General features: G+C 38.7%; 1 long non-coding RNA gene across 1 annotated transcript in view; it reads left to right on the forward strand.

Moving 5' to 3' along the window:
* The window catches only part of LOC120755629 (uncharacterized), a 38089-nt gene extending 35195 nt beyond the window's left edge, over positions 1-2894 (forward strand). The window contains exon 3 of the long non-coding RNA XR_005701841.1: positions 2575-2894. This is a non-coding gene — a long non-coding RNA (uncharacterized LOC120755629). The remainder of the gene's footprint in view (positions 1-2574) is intronic.
* The last annotated feature ends 12569 nt before the right edge of the window (positions 2895-15463 follow it).

Consider the following 15463-nt stretch of genomic DNA (forward strand, 5'->3'; position numbering starts at 1 on the left):
GGATGGAACAATATAATTTTACTGAGTTTGTTTATTAAAGTATTTTATTACTTTTTTTTTCTTCCATCTAAGCAGTCTCTGAGGAAAACTCTAGATCTGATTGCCTCTAATGAAAGTGTCCACCTTATAACATATTCATGACCACATTAGTCATGACATCCTATATTTTTTTTGCACTTCAGTGCTTAGGTCAAATACTGCAACAAGCCGCCTTACTCCCCAGTCATTGTCCTTCCTTTTCCTTCTGTTTTACAATATCTATGCTTGCAGTACATGAGACTGAGAGTATAATTTCTGTGGTATTTTTTTGTTTGAGGAGAATTTCTGTCAGACTCAGCATCTGATCTGTGCTATAGCTCCTCTGTCATTTGAAGGAACAAAACTCCTCTCTGTGATTACCCTCAGTGTAACACTCCCTTCTTAAGCTTGCTTTTAATACCTGCTGGGCACTCGGAAAGGGAATAGGGCTGCACACCTGTCCTCTTTTAGCTGAAATATTCCATTATCCATCAGTTAAAGTCTTCAGGAGTCCTCCAGACCTGTCTCCCTGGTTGTTGCCTCTGCTGGTGTCCCTGTGTTGTGTAGCCCTTTTATTTGTCTAAAAAGAAGAGTCTTGCCCAACAAACCTTTACTTAAATCATAAACTCTGGTAGAGATATGGTTCTGAAGGTTTTACATCTTGTTCTCATGGTCTTTTAGAGTTGCTACCTGGTTTTTAGTGTCTCCTCTTGCTCTCCAGCCCTGACACTTCTGTAATACCTTATTAAAACTCCCTTGTTTTAGCAAGGTATTAGAGAAGTAAATTCCTAAAGAAAAGTTAAAACTTCTTCCTAGTTGAGGAATACATTGGGTGCAGGCAGCTAGGTGTACAAGCTGCAGATTGAGCTGCTGTCTCTTTGCGCAACAAAGGGCGTGGGGATCTGTGTCACCAGCCAGGAGACATGATAGCCAGAGACATGGCAGGAGCTGCTGACTCAGCAGGGAGACCCCAGGCTTTGCATGAATGAAAGATTTGAGCTGTTACTCTGTTATTACACCATGAATAAATTGCTTTATGGATCCAGAGGTCTGCTGTGGGAAGCCTGGGGTCAAATCAGTAAGGAAGCCTGGACTGACTGCATGAGTGGGGTGTGTAGGGAGTCAGGTGGGACACCCATCAGGGCACTGGAGCCACCCACTGCAAAAGTGCTTCATTCTTAGCAGTACGATTATCCAGTAGTGGGAGTGTGACTGTCCGAGTGCCTCCTGAAGAGTCAGACAGGGAAGTTTCCTTACCATTCCTTTTATACGAATGCTTCATCAAAAGACTTATCACAGAGTCATAGAAGAATTTGGGTTGGAAGTGACCTTAAAGGTTATGAAGTTTCAGCCCCACTGCTGTGGGCAAGAGTACTCTTACACTACTGCTATATATTATCTGTCATGAATTGCCCCTTGTGGCCCAGGCCTTTTTTTCCACAGACAGTTCCTTGCCTATTTCTTGTACAGATGTCTCTGGTAAACAGATCAGGGCAGTGCTCATTCCCTTTTATTACTTTCTGAGGCACCCAAACCTGCCTAAATAACAGTACTTGCAATAGGGTTTTTTTGTACTCCTATCCATTGTGGAAGTTTAATTTAGACCCTCTGCATCTTTCAGCATTGTTTTCATGTTTCTGTGAAGGGCCATGCACCTTCTAGGCACCAGAAGAATATGATACAATAATAACGAACATGAGACTATGCTTTGGCTGTCGAACGGGTCTTTTTACCCCCAGCTATACAAACCACGTGGTTAGTATTCATTTTCAAAAAAGCCAGTGAGGCAACTCTTCTAAGCAAATCCATTGTACAGTGTGGAATGTAAACGCTGTACAAAACTTCCTTCACTTTCCTAAACACTCTTAAGCCTACGATACAATCTGACTCATTGGTTACTCTATTTTAGTCACACAGATGCAATTCTTTTCCTTCTGCTTGCTGGAGGTCATAGCCTGGAAACCTAAAAGTTAAGTCAAGTGCCTGACCCCTGTGAAGTCAACAGAACCTTGTGCATTATTTGGTAACCCTTTCCATTCATCCTCTCCGTGCAGTAGTGCATGTGTGTAAAGGCCAGAAGTAAGGATTTGCAAAATGGACCCCTCACTTTGTTTGTAATTGAAAGCCATTGTTGGAGAAACAATGGTTCAATAACCTTCTCTAAGGCTGGCCCAATGTCTCTCTCCAGAGGCTATGGTAAGCACAGTAGTAAAATGATAATAAGAGGAGTACGGCATTTCTAACTTTATGCAAGACTACTACTATCGGGGTACCTTGCTCCTGGGTCACTGGGCAAAAGAGAAACAGCTCTGAATAGTAATTGGGATTTTGCTGACAAACTACAAATCCTTGCAGCTCCAGTTATATATAAAAGAGACAGAAACCCAAAACGGGAATCCATTCCTTATGGAGAACTCAAAGAATTATGTAAAAACTCAAAAGACTATGGTAGAAAGTCACCATATTTTAAAAATCTATTGCAAGTAACATTCTCAGCTCATGTGCTTGTCTCTCATGATATTAAACATGTTATGTTGCTCCTCCTTTCACCTACAGAGCTCCTTCTGTGGGAATCTAACTGGAAAAGAACAACTAAATACACTATTAAATAATACTAACCAAGACGTTACAACAAGACAATCTATACCTGTCCGTGGGCAGCAGAGACAACCCGCTGTCTACGTGCCTGGTAGGAGTTCCCTTAGCAGCAAATGAATACCCATACGGAGATAAGAAACCCAACCCAGTAGACACTTGGGATGAGTGGACCAGGTCCCTACCGCAAGCACTGGAGGAACCCCAAGAGTTGGAGCTGTTAGGGTCCTCTAAAGCCTGTTACTGCCCTCAATTTCAATATCAACCTCCCAATGAACTCTTGACCCGCTTTGAACTTATCAAGTCCACCCATAGTAAAGATATAGCACTGCTGTGAGGCGTGCATGTGCATTATCATCTTACTTCTGATTTTTCCTACTGCAAAAGAAAAATATCAATATTAAGATAAGTGAACAGACCATTTAAATGAAAAAATAAATGGTAGTTGTTTGATTCCCTATTGTGCACAATGATGGTATATGTTTGGAAGCAGCCATCCTTTTTACATCTCTTGAGGGAGTTTTTCTTTCTGTTTTCACCTTTCTGCTGGGCTAGCCAAAAGGGAAGATGAACAACCACGGACAAAACCAAGAAGGTCTAATAGGCATGGGCAGGTGGAAGAGCTTTCCTTAATTAAGTATGAAAAATAAAGAAAATCTTTCCTTTCTTGAACTAACAGAACTTACACACTGATTAAAACACATGTGCATGTTCATATGTTCTTTAATCTCAAAATAAAAACCCATCCCAATATACTCTGATGGAATATGATTTGCTGGAGATGAAACTGACAAGTACTGTGAAGGCTGACAAAAAATTCCCCAGTACATCTGTACTAAAGGAAAAGCTAAGAAAAGTGTGAACCTGCTACTAAGTGGACCAGGATACACAATGACAAACGACAGAGAAAAGATGCCCATTCCTTGACTTGATTTTTTTCACTTGCATGTTCTGTCCACTGGTCATTAAAGTTCCTGGTTTTATTAGCAGGGCCAAAGTGAAGCTTTATCCACACTACAAGAAGGTAAAGTAAGGAGTGCTTCAATTAATTGGCTGTAAACAAGTCTATGGGATCAGATAAAATGCATTTGGGGAGCTCCCTAATATAATTTTAATGCCACTCTCTAACACATTTAAAAGAGGATGGCAACTAAAAAGGCCTTATAGGAGGAAAAAAAAAAAAAAAAAAGAGACAGGCATCACACTCATCTTCAAGAAGGGCAAGGAGCAAGAGGCAGGAAACTAAAGGCAAGTCAGATTTACCTTAGTCCTGTGGTGGTCATGGAGGAAATCCTTAATGGAAGGATTCCAGCTGTATGAAAGGGAAAAAATCTGACTGAGGATGAGAAGAATGCATTTAGAAGTACAAATTATGCAGGACCAAAGTGACAACCTTCTGTGATGAAGGAATGCTCTGTAGATAAGATGAGATCCACGGATGCTGCATATACCTTAATTTTAGAAGGTCTTTTAATATGGTCTGCTAATCTCCAAGCAGCCAAACTGATGATATGTAGAGTAGATAAGCAGATGATAAGATGGGTGGAAATGGGCTGAACTATCAGCAGCAGCACAAAGCCCCAGCTGGCAGCTTGTTGTCAGTGCTGTCCCTCTAAGATCAGTGTTGGGGCCAATGTTATTGAGTGTTTGTATTAATAAGTCTGGATGATGGGAGAGAGTGGACTCCCATCAAGTTTGGGGAGAATACAAGGTTGGTGGGAGCAATCAATATTTTGTCAGGGAGAGTTGCTATTCTGCAGGAAATGGACAGGTTGGAGAAATGAGATTTTAGAAGCCCCATGAATTTCAAGACAACAAAATCATGACAAAATAATCCCATGCTACAGTGTGGGTCATGAGCCAGCTGCAACAGGAAGAAGCTTTGAAGGAAAATGGGTTTCTGGTGGGAGAGATGAACAAGAGCCAGCAGTGCATCTCTTGCAGCCAACAAGGCCTGGCACATAACAGGCTGCAGTGGCAAAGGTGCAGCCAGCAGATCTGTGGGAAGTGATTCTGCTCAGTAGAGGTGAAAGTTAGGTACCCCAATAGAAGTTGTGTAAACCTCATCCACAAGGACTACCTGAGTCAACTGGATATCAACATAGACCAGTGCAGCTCAAAATCACAAGTTATTAAATATAAACAATTTTTTGGGTGGTTTAGGGTTTTTTTTTGTCCAATTTATCCAACTCATCTGGTACAGCAAAATAGTTTAGTGCTCTTTACAAATCCAGCTGCTTTGAATAATTACAGAGAAGATGGGTCAGTTGTCAGCTGGCATTGAAAATGTTTTAATTTAGTCCTATTAACTTTGTGAGGTTGAAGCAGCTCATGCCAGCTGCAGATCTTTTGACCACCACAAATATTAAATGTGCCAGTCATTTCAGGCTGTGCTTGGTCCTCCCATGTGGCAAACTTTACTTCAGGCAGAGGATGAGTGACAAAGCATGGAAGGTGAGGACATCCTTCATGTTTAGTGGTTGCCATTAGAAGAAAAAAACAACCTGTCAGGGAGGTAGGAAGAATGAATGAGTTCAACCCTGACAGGAATTGGTGGGCAGGTGATAGCACCTCTTTGCATTATGTGACTAACAGAGGTCATTTTTAATAGCTTGCAAATCAGCCTATGGCAGTTTTCTCTGATATGCCAGGACAACGTGCAAGACACTGATATGTACTTTTCTCTAATCTGGAGTTGTTTAGAAAGCAAGTCGATGCACATTTTTTCTTTTCCTATGTCAGGACACATGGCTTGTTATATTTAAACTTTTGTAACTATTTGAATCATACTCAATACTATTTTTTCAACTCTTGGACTAAATTATGATGTGGAAGGTGTAAATTACAAGGGATTATACTATACTTTTTCCTAATAGCCTGCATTCTGCATTTTGTTTGTGTTTGAAAAAAGTCTTCTGCAACAGATATAGTCTAGTTCAATGAGTCCATTCAGAGTGCTTATCACTCTTCAAGGGTAATTATCTTTATTAGTTCTGTACCTTGATAGTGTTTCAGCAGAGCATTTAGGAGTGTCAAATTCTATTAAGCATAAACTAGCTCACAAAGCAAATAAATTGGAACTGTGTGTAAATGGTGATACTTTAAGAGGTTTAAGTGAATGTTCTGCTTGGCGATTTTGCCACTTGATAGCAAGCAAAAACAAAGGTCTAATTTTTGTTTATTTGGGGGGAGGGACCTTTGTATCTATTTTTTTGGAATGAAAACCTCCGCCTCATGAATAAATGTGGAAAATTTAAAGCTTTTACATGCAAACAATCAATCACTAAGGCTCCTAAAATTTTTCATGATCATTATTCAAAAGTACAATTTTGTTGGTATGCTAAACTTTGAGTCATGAAGGAATGCTACATAAACCACAACGCTTTTTTGAAATTTCTCCTCTTCCCAAGAGCTGAACTGCAGAGGTCAGGGAGGACAAAAGCACAGCCCATATTTGCATGGTTTAGCAAGACAGTAAAAAATGCTCCTAATTTCTCCCCTATCGTGTAATGTTTGTGAAAGCTGAACTAACTGTGTTTTCTGTAGAGCTACACCCACATTCAGTAAGTAGGTCCCTGGATAAATTTCAAAATGATTTGTCTCACCTGAGCTGCAGTAGTAACTGTGAGAAAACCAAAGGAAAGTGCTGAGACCTGGAGAAAGGATTTTGTTAGTGGTAAACACGAAAATTAAACTCTAGAGGAAGCCTGTGGTGTTGCAAAGTGTGTCCTGCTTGATTTCCCTAGACAGCTCAATTTCATTGTATGCCATTAGTGCATACATTCAAGACCATGCATGTATTAATCATGCTGGAACTGCTGTCCTCAGCTCTCAGGAGCTTGTCTTTCTTCCCTCCACAGACTCTTCAACATCTTCAACTTGCTCTTTCTCTCATTTTGTCACTGTTTCATATTTGCCTTGTGGTTGAAGGGGACTGATATGGAAAAGACAAATCCTTTGTACTAGCAGAAACCCATCAAGTATTACAAGCTGGAAGAGTCTTTCCCTTTGCTTAAAGTGCTGCCCTTCTCACTGCTTATCTTATTCTGAAGTTGCTGTTCTGTGGAAAAGCCCAGGAGAAAAAACCCAGAAGGAACTGACTTTAGCTAGTACTAATGCCATTTGCCTTGGAGTCAGGCCAAGTGAAGTGGTGAGGGGACAAAAAGGATGATGTTTTTTGGCCACCAGAGAAACAGCTGGCAGAAGCTCTTGCCCACCCTGTGAGAGACAAAAAGACATAAGGAGAGAAGTAGCTGGAAGGAGCAAGTAGGTTTCTAGTCTAGGTTTGTCTAGGTTCACTAAATTATATGTCATCCTGCACTATGCCTTTGTAAATAGGTTTATGTTGCATGCTTTGTCTGTTCATAATCAGGCAGTTTCTGTGCTTGTTTCTTGGACAAACCAAAACACTTGTGCAACCCTTTTTCTGATTTTATGTTGATTTCTGGCTTACCCTTGCTTGGCTAGGCTGTGGTCTGGCATCCTGTTTCACTGGCCCTGGCCACATGAAGACATTACTCCCTCCAGACTCTACTGATTAACTTCCAGTTACTGCTGAGTTCTGTTGATGTAATTTGATTCAGTCAGGGTGACCTGGACTGGAAAAGGCTATTAGCCATAGACTGGTAGGTCTGGCAAAATTTTCTGTTCTCTAGCACAGGTCACTGATAAGGCAGTCCAGTAGTAGGAGGGAGTTGTGATCTTTCTGAGCACAGCTAGGATGAGACACAACAGAAATAATGTCAGCATCATTCTTGACTTGCTACTTCTTGCCCTTTATCATCCACTGCCTCAGAAGCTTCAATCTGGTTTTCATTCCATACGCTTGTGTAGCCCTGTCTGACTGTGTGGTTTTCTGTCTCCCATGGGGATAGAAGGAAGGTTTCTGCCAAAAGATTCTTTTACCTCTTTCCTAGTAGGAGGTTTGTGGAAATGTGCCCTAATCTGCTTTTGGGCAAAATGACTTGTCCTAGCTGGGTGATTTAAATATTTCAGGTAAAGGCCAAATTTGTCTTAAGCAGATTAAGCATCTTTAAAGACACCTCCCAATTTCTGTCAGATGTCCCACACTCTCTGGGAGAAGGTGCCCTCCAACTAGAACAAGTACTGCTCTGACCAGCCAGCTTGGGTGTGAAAGGGAACATCTGCACATAAGCTGACAGATGATGCAAATTGAAGCAATATGGATCAGTTTTAAAAGAGTATAAGTCCCACTGGTTTGACTATTTTTATTTAAACCATGTAATGTTATGAAAACCAATTCATATGTTAATGGAACTGATCCATCTTGCCATAAAGAAACACTTACTTTACAAAGCAGTATTGATATTTCATTTGTCTGATGGCAAATCTATTTTATGCTGCTTTAGACTATCCATTTTGAGAATCATTTTTTATCCCCTCATGCTTTTGCTTTATTTTAAACACTTAAAACTGTTTTTCTTCAGGTATGTGAACAGTCACAGTGAATGTTACTGGGTTTACTATCATAGTCTCATATACTTAAAATCAACTACTTTTATTGTGCTAGTACAAATGCTGATTTAGCGAAACCTGAATTTTGTACTTTTCTGAGAAATTAATCCAGGCTAATTGATCTAGGTTGGATTAATTAAACCACATTAAAGTCATGAAAAGCTTTTCTCATTTTGGATTAAAAAAGACCAAAAACCAAAAAACAGCAACAACAACACCACAAACAAACAACAGCAACAAAAATCCCCACCTTAATTTGCTTTTGTTTTATTCACTTCCAAGTTGAGGAAACCATTCTGATCTAATATCACTTGATATTCATGTTCAGTCTGGTCCCTGTATAGACAACCCATAGCCTTTTTGTGAGAGAAAGAGGGAGAGGATGTGGTACTGCTGAGGAATATCAGCTTGTCTAGAATTACATGAGGACCAAATTTTTTGATTTTTGCTGTGTTTCTACTACATCATTTAAGTTCCCTTTCATGCCCTTATGGCTGAAGCTTTCTTGTCGGTACAAGCTTTGGAGGTGGAAAGCAAGGTGGATTATGGTTCAGGAAATTAACCCTGGTCAAAGTCAAAAACTTTACTTGCCTGGCAATTGCTGAGTGTTCTTCTTTAGTCTGGACCCACCAAACACAATAGTCCTCATGTTCTCACAGTCCCTTCCAGGGCATAAAATCACAAAGAAAAACCCAGCTGTCCCAAACAGGGCTGAAAGCAGAAATGGGGAGTTTGATGCAAATCTAAGGTGTAAATACTGCTGAATGGGAAGGACACTTCAAATAAGTAGGGGATGGTGTAGTGATTTGGTGCTTAAGATTTTCTAAAATAGTTATCACTGAAATGCTCTGAAAATGCTAGAAAATGGTTTTGGGGAATTGCATAAGTATTGTTTGACCCTACCATGGTATAATCCCACCTTTCTATGATTCATCAGAATTATTTTATTAAAAGTAATTTCTTCAGTTAAAATGAGAAAAATATTTTAAATTTTTCAAATGGCTCAAATTATTTACCCACCTCTACTTTTGCCCTGGTAACAGCAGGAATTGATATAGAAAACTTACTTGATATCACTTACATTTTTTGTAACAGAATAAATTGTAAATATCAAAAGAAACTTTAGGAGTTGTAAAAGTCTATCCTAAATTCTTTATGAGCTTTTTATGTTGAGAAAGTTCAAAATAGTTCAACTAAGAGCAAAATAAATATCCAGAAGTACAAAAATTCAGAGGTTAAGTACAAAATTTTCTCTGGTGTCTGCTGTCCTGATTCAGCCAGTGCAGTAGAATGTAGGAGAGTTATACTGCCGTAACTGAATGAAACCATTTGGTAATGGTTTCCATCTCATAGGGACTGGAATAATACACAATCTGCAGACAATTAAGAGGACTATCTGCTGACTTAAGCCAGCCTTAAAGTGTATGTTCAAATCTTCAGAAATTGAGAGGCAAGAAATTTTATTAAGTGAAAGGAGGTTATATATTAGAATTCTTGGGGTCTGTGGGCAAGGTGTGGGGGTTTTTGGGGTTTTTTTGTTTGTTTGGTTTGTTTGTTTGTTTTGTTTGGGTTTTTTTTTTTTCCCCCATCTTTGATAAGGTTTTAAGAAACTCAAACAGCACTGAAACAAATGTTGCACAAAATGTTTAGATTTATTTTCATTAAACACATTAATATTGAACACTGAATTCAGCCTCAAAACTTCTGTGGTGAGATATTATCCTGCCTCCTGCAAATGCTGTTTCCCATCTCAGGATGAAGCTCCATTGCTAGATTACATCTCTCTTATCTGTGCTTGTGGTTGAAGACTTTTTGTGAAACACCTCATTATCTTGGCTAGAGCAAAGAGATCTGACTGGTGAGTCTGGACTATAGATAAGGAAAGAACCTTGAGACTCTGTGATGTCTCATGTCAATTTGCTTTGATATTTAAATATTTGATTAATCTATAAAATATTTCAGTCACAGAAAATATTTCCTAGAGAAATGGAAATAAAAAATTGTAAAAACTTTTTTTTTTTTCCCCTTTCCCTAGGAACTTTCTGTCTAGTTAAGCTGATCTTAAGCATCTGCTCGAACAGAAAACCTTTCTGCATCAGATTTTAAACTGTGTGCAAAACTCACGATTCCCAAGAGTGGTACCGTGAACATGATAAAGATCTTTAAATGTCTCTGCTACATTAGAAGTTAGACAATTTTCCTGTCACCCGAGACAGGTAGAAACTTTAGCAGTTGCACATTTCCCCTTTTCATTGCTGCTTCTTGCCCTATTGAAGTGCTGACCTATTATCCCTCTTATTCATCCTCTTTTGCTTTGACTCATGCCTCGAAGAGTCTTGCAAGCATAATGTGCCTAGCCTGGATAAGTGTTATATAGCAGCCCTACTTGCCTCCTGATGTTACATTAGCGGGGTCCAGTTACTGAAACAAGGAGATACATTGCCTAAAATAATTGAAAGTAAATTGCTGTAGATTTTCTTTTCACTGATTTTGAATGCAGAATTTGCTGAGGAGGTTGAGGGGTTGGTTTTGTTCTTTCTACTTTTGTCAGCTTCATAGAAAAATAAATATTAATCTCTTGGCATGAAGAGACTTGAAAAATTCTCTCTGGAAAAAAAAAAAAAAAGGAAGGCACAGAGCTTTGGGTATCAGAATTCTCCAAAATAACAGAGAGGAACAGAGTATTAAGATGAGACAAATGCCCAACTACTATGTACGTAAACAGTAAGAAACACCCTTTTCCTTGAGTGCTTTGTTATCAAATACCAGTCTAAAAGCAGAAAAAGGAAAGATTACTAGCTGCATTTCACTGATACAGACCTGGTCTATTATCAGCCATCATTGTACTAGACTGTGCATCACAAAACAGTGAAAACCTTGAGTGGATTAGATAAAAACTCTTGACAGAAGCAGCAAAGGATAGAGCTCAGAAGAGGCACTGATGAAAAAAGTGATTTGTTGGTTTTTGGTTTTTTTTTTTTTTTTTTTTTTTTTTTTTTTTTTTTTTTGTTTGTTTGTTTGTTTAATTTCTTGAGACGTTTCTATTTATGTGCTTATTAATGCAAATTGTCAAAAAAAAAAAAATAGAAATGTGAGTTATTGAGGTACATGTACTTGACCATGAAAGCTTAGTCCCCAAAGGAAAATTATCCTGGTTTTTTTTGAGAATATACTCCTAGGCTTTATCTGCCTGTAGGTATTGAGAAGGTGCTTTTTCCCCACTGCTGCAGCAAGGTATTCAGAACGTTTCTCAGATGCCTTTTGTTTTACTTGCCTTCTCTGGTACCGTTCAACCTGCTTTCCCAATAATAACGTTAGCTGTCTTTTAACAGTAAAAAATGCTGTAATAGGGATAATTTATAACCTCTGAGAGGAAAAAGACTGAACTTTTCACAGAATTTAGGAAATTATTGCTTTCAAAAGTGAATTATAAAACTTCTTTGATTGAGTGACAGTGGTGCATTGTACAGATGAATCTTTCTGAGCCTTGTAGTTGGAAAAGCTGTTCAGCAGTTAGAATAATCAGCCTCTATCAGAATTTTAAGCAGTTTTTTTCAGCTCAACATACAAGCAATCTACTTTTAAAAACTTTAGTGTGTTGCTCTATATAAAGCATTTATACAGCACAAGGAAAGAAATGAAGGAGTTCTCTCCCTATACTCTCTTTACCCTCTAACCAAATGCAGCTGTCAGGCAATTTCTGTGAAAAATAGTTCTGATGATTTTTTAATTTATTTTTTTTTCAACATGTTGGTTATATTAAGGGCCAAATTGACTTGGCTTATGAAGGTTATGGAAGATACAATGAGTAAAGGACCTCTGTATTTCTATTTTATTCTTTCAAAATGCATTTTTAGATTAAGCTGACAGCCAAGACTGGTGAAAAATTAATGGACAGATCCTTCTTACGATGACACAAAGAACTGCCTTTCTGAACAGGAATGTTACCGCTACATTCCTTTTTAACCTTTATCATCCAACTCAGATGCCCAGTTTAGGAGTATAAAATCCCCTGGTTTCTCTTTAAAGAAAAAGGGAACAGTCTCTTCAAAGTAGGAACCAAACTGGAAGTGAATCACTTTTGTAAACAGTTCCCACTGGTGCTTGTAGCTCTTTCATAGCTGCAGTGTTGCAGTGCCTAGGTGCTTCTCTTGGAATTTGTTCTACACCTAACCATATGATTATGCCAAAGAGTCTGAAATCAAGTCTCCAGCACCCCTGATACAGCCTAATGCACCTTGCTAATCTTCTGTTGAAAGAAGTTGCTTTAGCTTAAAAAATGAAGGGTTGGCTTAGAGCTGCACATACCTCACAGGGAAGAAAAAAAAAAATCACTTGGGGCCAGGGCTTCTGGGAATTCCATTAAATAATCATGTATCTCCTAAATCAAGTATCTTCTGAAGCAATTATTTACCCTAGAAGTGGTCCTGCTGGGCTGTTAGTGTTGCTCAGTATGGAATGGTCAGGGTCTTTTGATAGTGCAAACTGTCTCTGTTGCTCCTTTTAGAAAAGTATATTGCTATGAAATCGGGGGAGGAAGATAATGAGAATTTTGAGGGATTTAGAGAAACCCACCATTTCATGGCTTCCACCTCAGAATTTCTTACTTGTTTCCATTTTACCACAGGGACAAAACACAGAGCTCTTAATAATGTTTTGTATTACTGATCTCCTTTCTGGGCATGTTTTCATCCACACAGGTACCCAAAGAAAACAGGTACATGTACTTGCACCTTAAAGCCTAATGAAGAGATGTGTATGCTTATGCAATGTTTCTTTTCACTGCCTTTTCTGGATTACTGTTATATTCTACTGTGGCAAGCATAATGCAGATATAATAAAAAGCCTAACCCAAACAGACAGAGAAATGAAAAATCAGGATTTCAGACAATATCTGCCCTTTCAAATGCCATAATAATAAAAGCTAGTTCCAATAGAATAAATATATTTAACCTCCAAAGAGTTATCAGTGCATTACCTCCCTACCACTTATGAGAAAGAGATTCAACTGGCTCATGAGTTATCTGTGTTTTATGCTCATGACAGAAAGATAATCATCCTCAGGGGTGAAATACGCTAAATACTGCATAACTATGCCGAACTGGCAGCAGCTGCTCCATTCTTTATGGGAGCACTATTTGCTCCCACCCACACCATACAGTCTCTGGACAACTATTGCTTTTCCTTCTGAAACCTATTTCACTGTATTTAAAACTGTCGTTAAAAGTTCAACTCCCTGAAGAGCTCTCTAAACTGGGCCACTGTTTGTAAACATGGTGATTCAAAATTAGTTCCTTAATTTCCCTGCAGTCTGCTGGAATGTGGGCCGATGTTACTCATTCGCCCACCAATGCACTGAATGGATTGTACTGCAAAGGCAGCAGCAAAAAAGGGTCAAGCAGGAGGGTCACTAAACTGGATCAAATAAAACCAAAGTCCCTCTGATTCCTGTCACTGTCATTCCTGAAGGGCAGTTTTGGACCTCGTCCTAGAGCCTTAAGGGTGTGCTAGAATGCTCCCTGAGGGTCTGTGTTTTCCCTTATATGTGTTAGGCTGTAGTCAGTTTCTGAGATTTGTCATTTTATTTCTATTTTGGTGTTTATTTCCTGGTAATCTGGGTTGGAGAATGGCCTTCTCAGTCCTCTTCTTGATTGTCTAATTAGTAATTATAAGGCTTTACAGTGTGTGGCATGTCCTAGTGGAATCTAACCAAAAGTAATCCCACACAGAGTTGAGTATTTGCTTTTAACTTGCCTACTGTGAACAGGCATATGATTGTTTTGGTTTTCTTTTGACAGCTGCCATTTAAGAGAATGTAAAATTATAAATAGTAAAGCAAAGGTAAAACATGAATGAGTTAAATGATGACAAAGCTGATTCCTCTCAGGCCATTCTTTGGGTTAACCTGCTTCTCACAATACACTGAACATATTCACTTATTTCAGCACAAAATCCTACAATATCTACCCATGTTAGAAAACACAGAAGTTTTTTAGTTTTATTTCTTTGTAAACCCTAAAGATTAAGAAGTAAAACCTTAAGAATTAAAATTTGTGTTTCTGATCTTGATACCCTGTTAATAATCCTTACTGGATTTACAAGTAGCAGCTGGAAACAATAGACTAGAGGGGGAACAATCTGAGAGAAAATAGATTTCTGAATAGAAACCTTCTCATGAAGCTGCTGCAGAGCAGGTTTTGTGCTTAGGTGGACTCTAGTAGGAGAGTGGAAAATTGTCTGTCACTCCAAAAGCATGATATTCTTTCTCACTTTGAGAGAAGCTGCTCCTTCCTTACAAACACCTGATAATCTGTGTTGGGAACCCAAAGGTAATCAAACAGATGACAGACCCTGTGCTGTCTGTATAAAAGACTGTATTAAACGTGCCAGCCTTGCAGGCTACCCTTCTGTGCTTGTGACAACCATATATAACTTACAATTTTCCTCATTTCCTGTACTTGTCCCACTACAGTGTAAGATACATTACACTGAATGAGCCAAATTGTTTCCCTTTCTTTTCAGAAGTGAATTTTTTCATTCTTATGATGACCTTTCTCACTGTTCTTCCTCTTGCACATTCCAGTTTGAGTTAAGTGTGCTTGGCCAGAGCTGTGTTGCACATGGTGTTTCAGCACAACAGCTATTTTTTCCTTAACTCCCAAGGAAGTGCCTCGTGTCAGGCATCTTATTTAAGGTTGCATTTCTCCCAACAGCAGTACATCGGTGGCATGTGGTTCATCTTGAAATAAACGGCTGTGTTTCTCTCTTTCTTTCCATCTTATAGGATGAATTCCCAATCCTTAGCTGAAATTACTGATATTTGTCCTGGAAGCTGTGACTTTGCACTTAAAAGTAGTTATTTTCAACCCTTAGTTGCACCTATTTCTCAGTTTTCCAGATCCTCCAACACAGTGCTAGAGTCCTCACCACTTTGAGATGCTTCTCAGCATTACATAATTCCAGGATTTCACCAGTGTGCTCTTACCTATTATGACTGAGTTGTTAATGAAAATGTGAAATATGGTTGCCAAAGATCCATTCTCCCTTACTGGTATTCTTGTCTTGTTTATAAACTATTTTTATAGGCATTATCATATTTTTACTACTACCAATTTTCTCTAGTTTAATAATTTCCCTGTATAATTTCCCCTTATGCCCTTGTAAGATGCTTTAATTAAGACCAGATAAATGAGACCTATAGCATTCCCTTCATTTAAAAAATCAGATTCATTAGCAAAAGAGGTAATAGTTGGATGCAGTCTACACCATATATTGATACATTTCCTTTTAAATTTAGCGTATATTTTAATTGTTTTTTTACCTTCAGAATTTGTTTCAGTCTTTTCTATCTTTGCAGGCAGACTAAAGGGCCAAA

The sequence above is a fragment of the Hirundo rustica genome, chromosome 1 (genome assembly GCF_015227805.2).
Source record: "Hirundo rustica isolate bHirRus1 chromosome 1, bHirRus1.pri.v3, whole genome shotgun sequence".
NCBI lineage: Eukaryota > Metazoa > Chordata > Aves > Passeriformes > Hirundinidae > Hirundo > Hirundo rustica.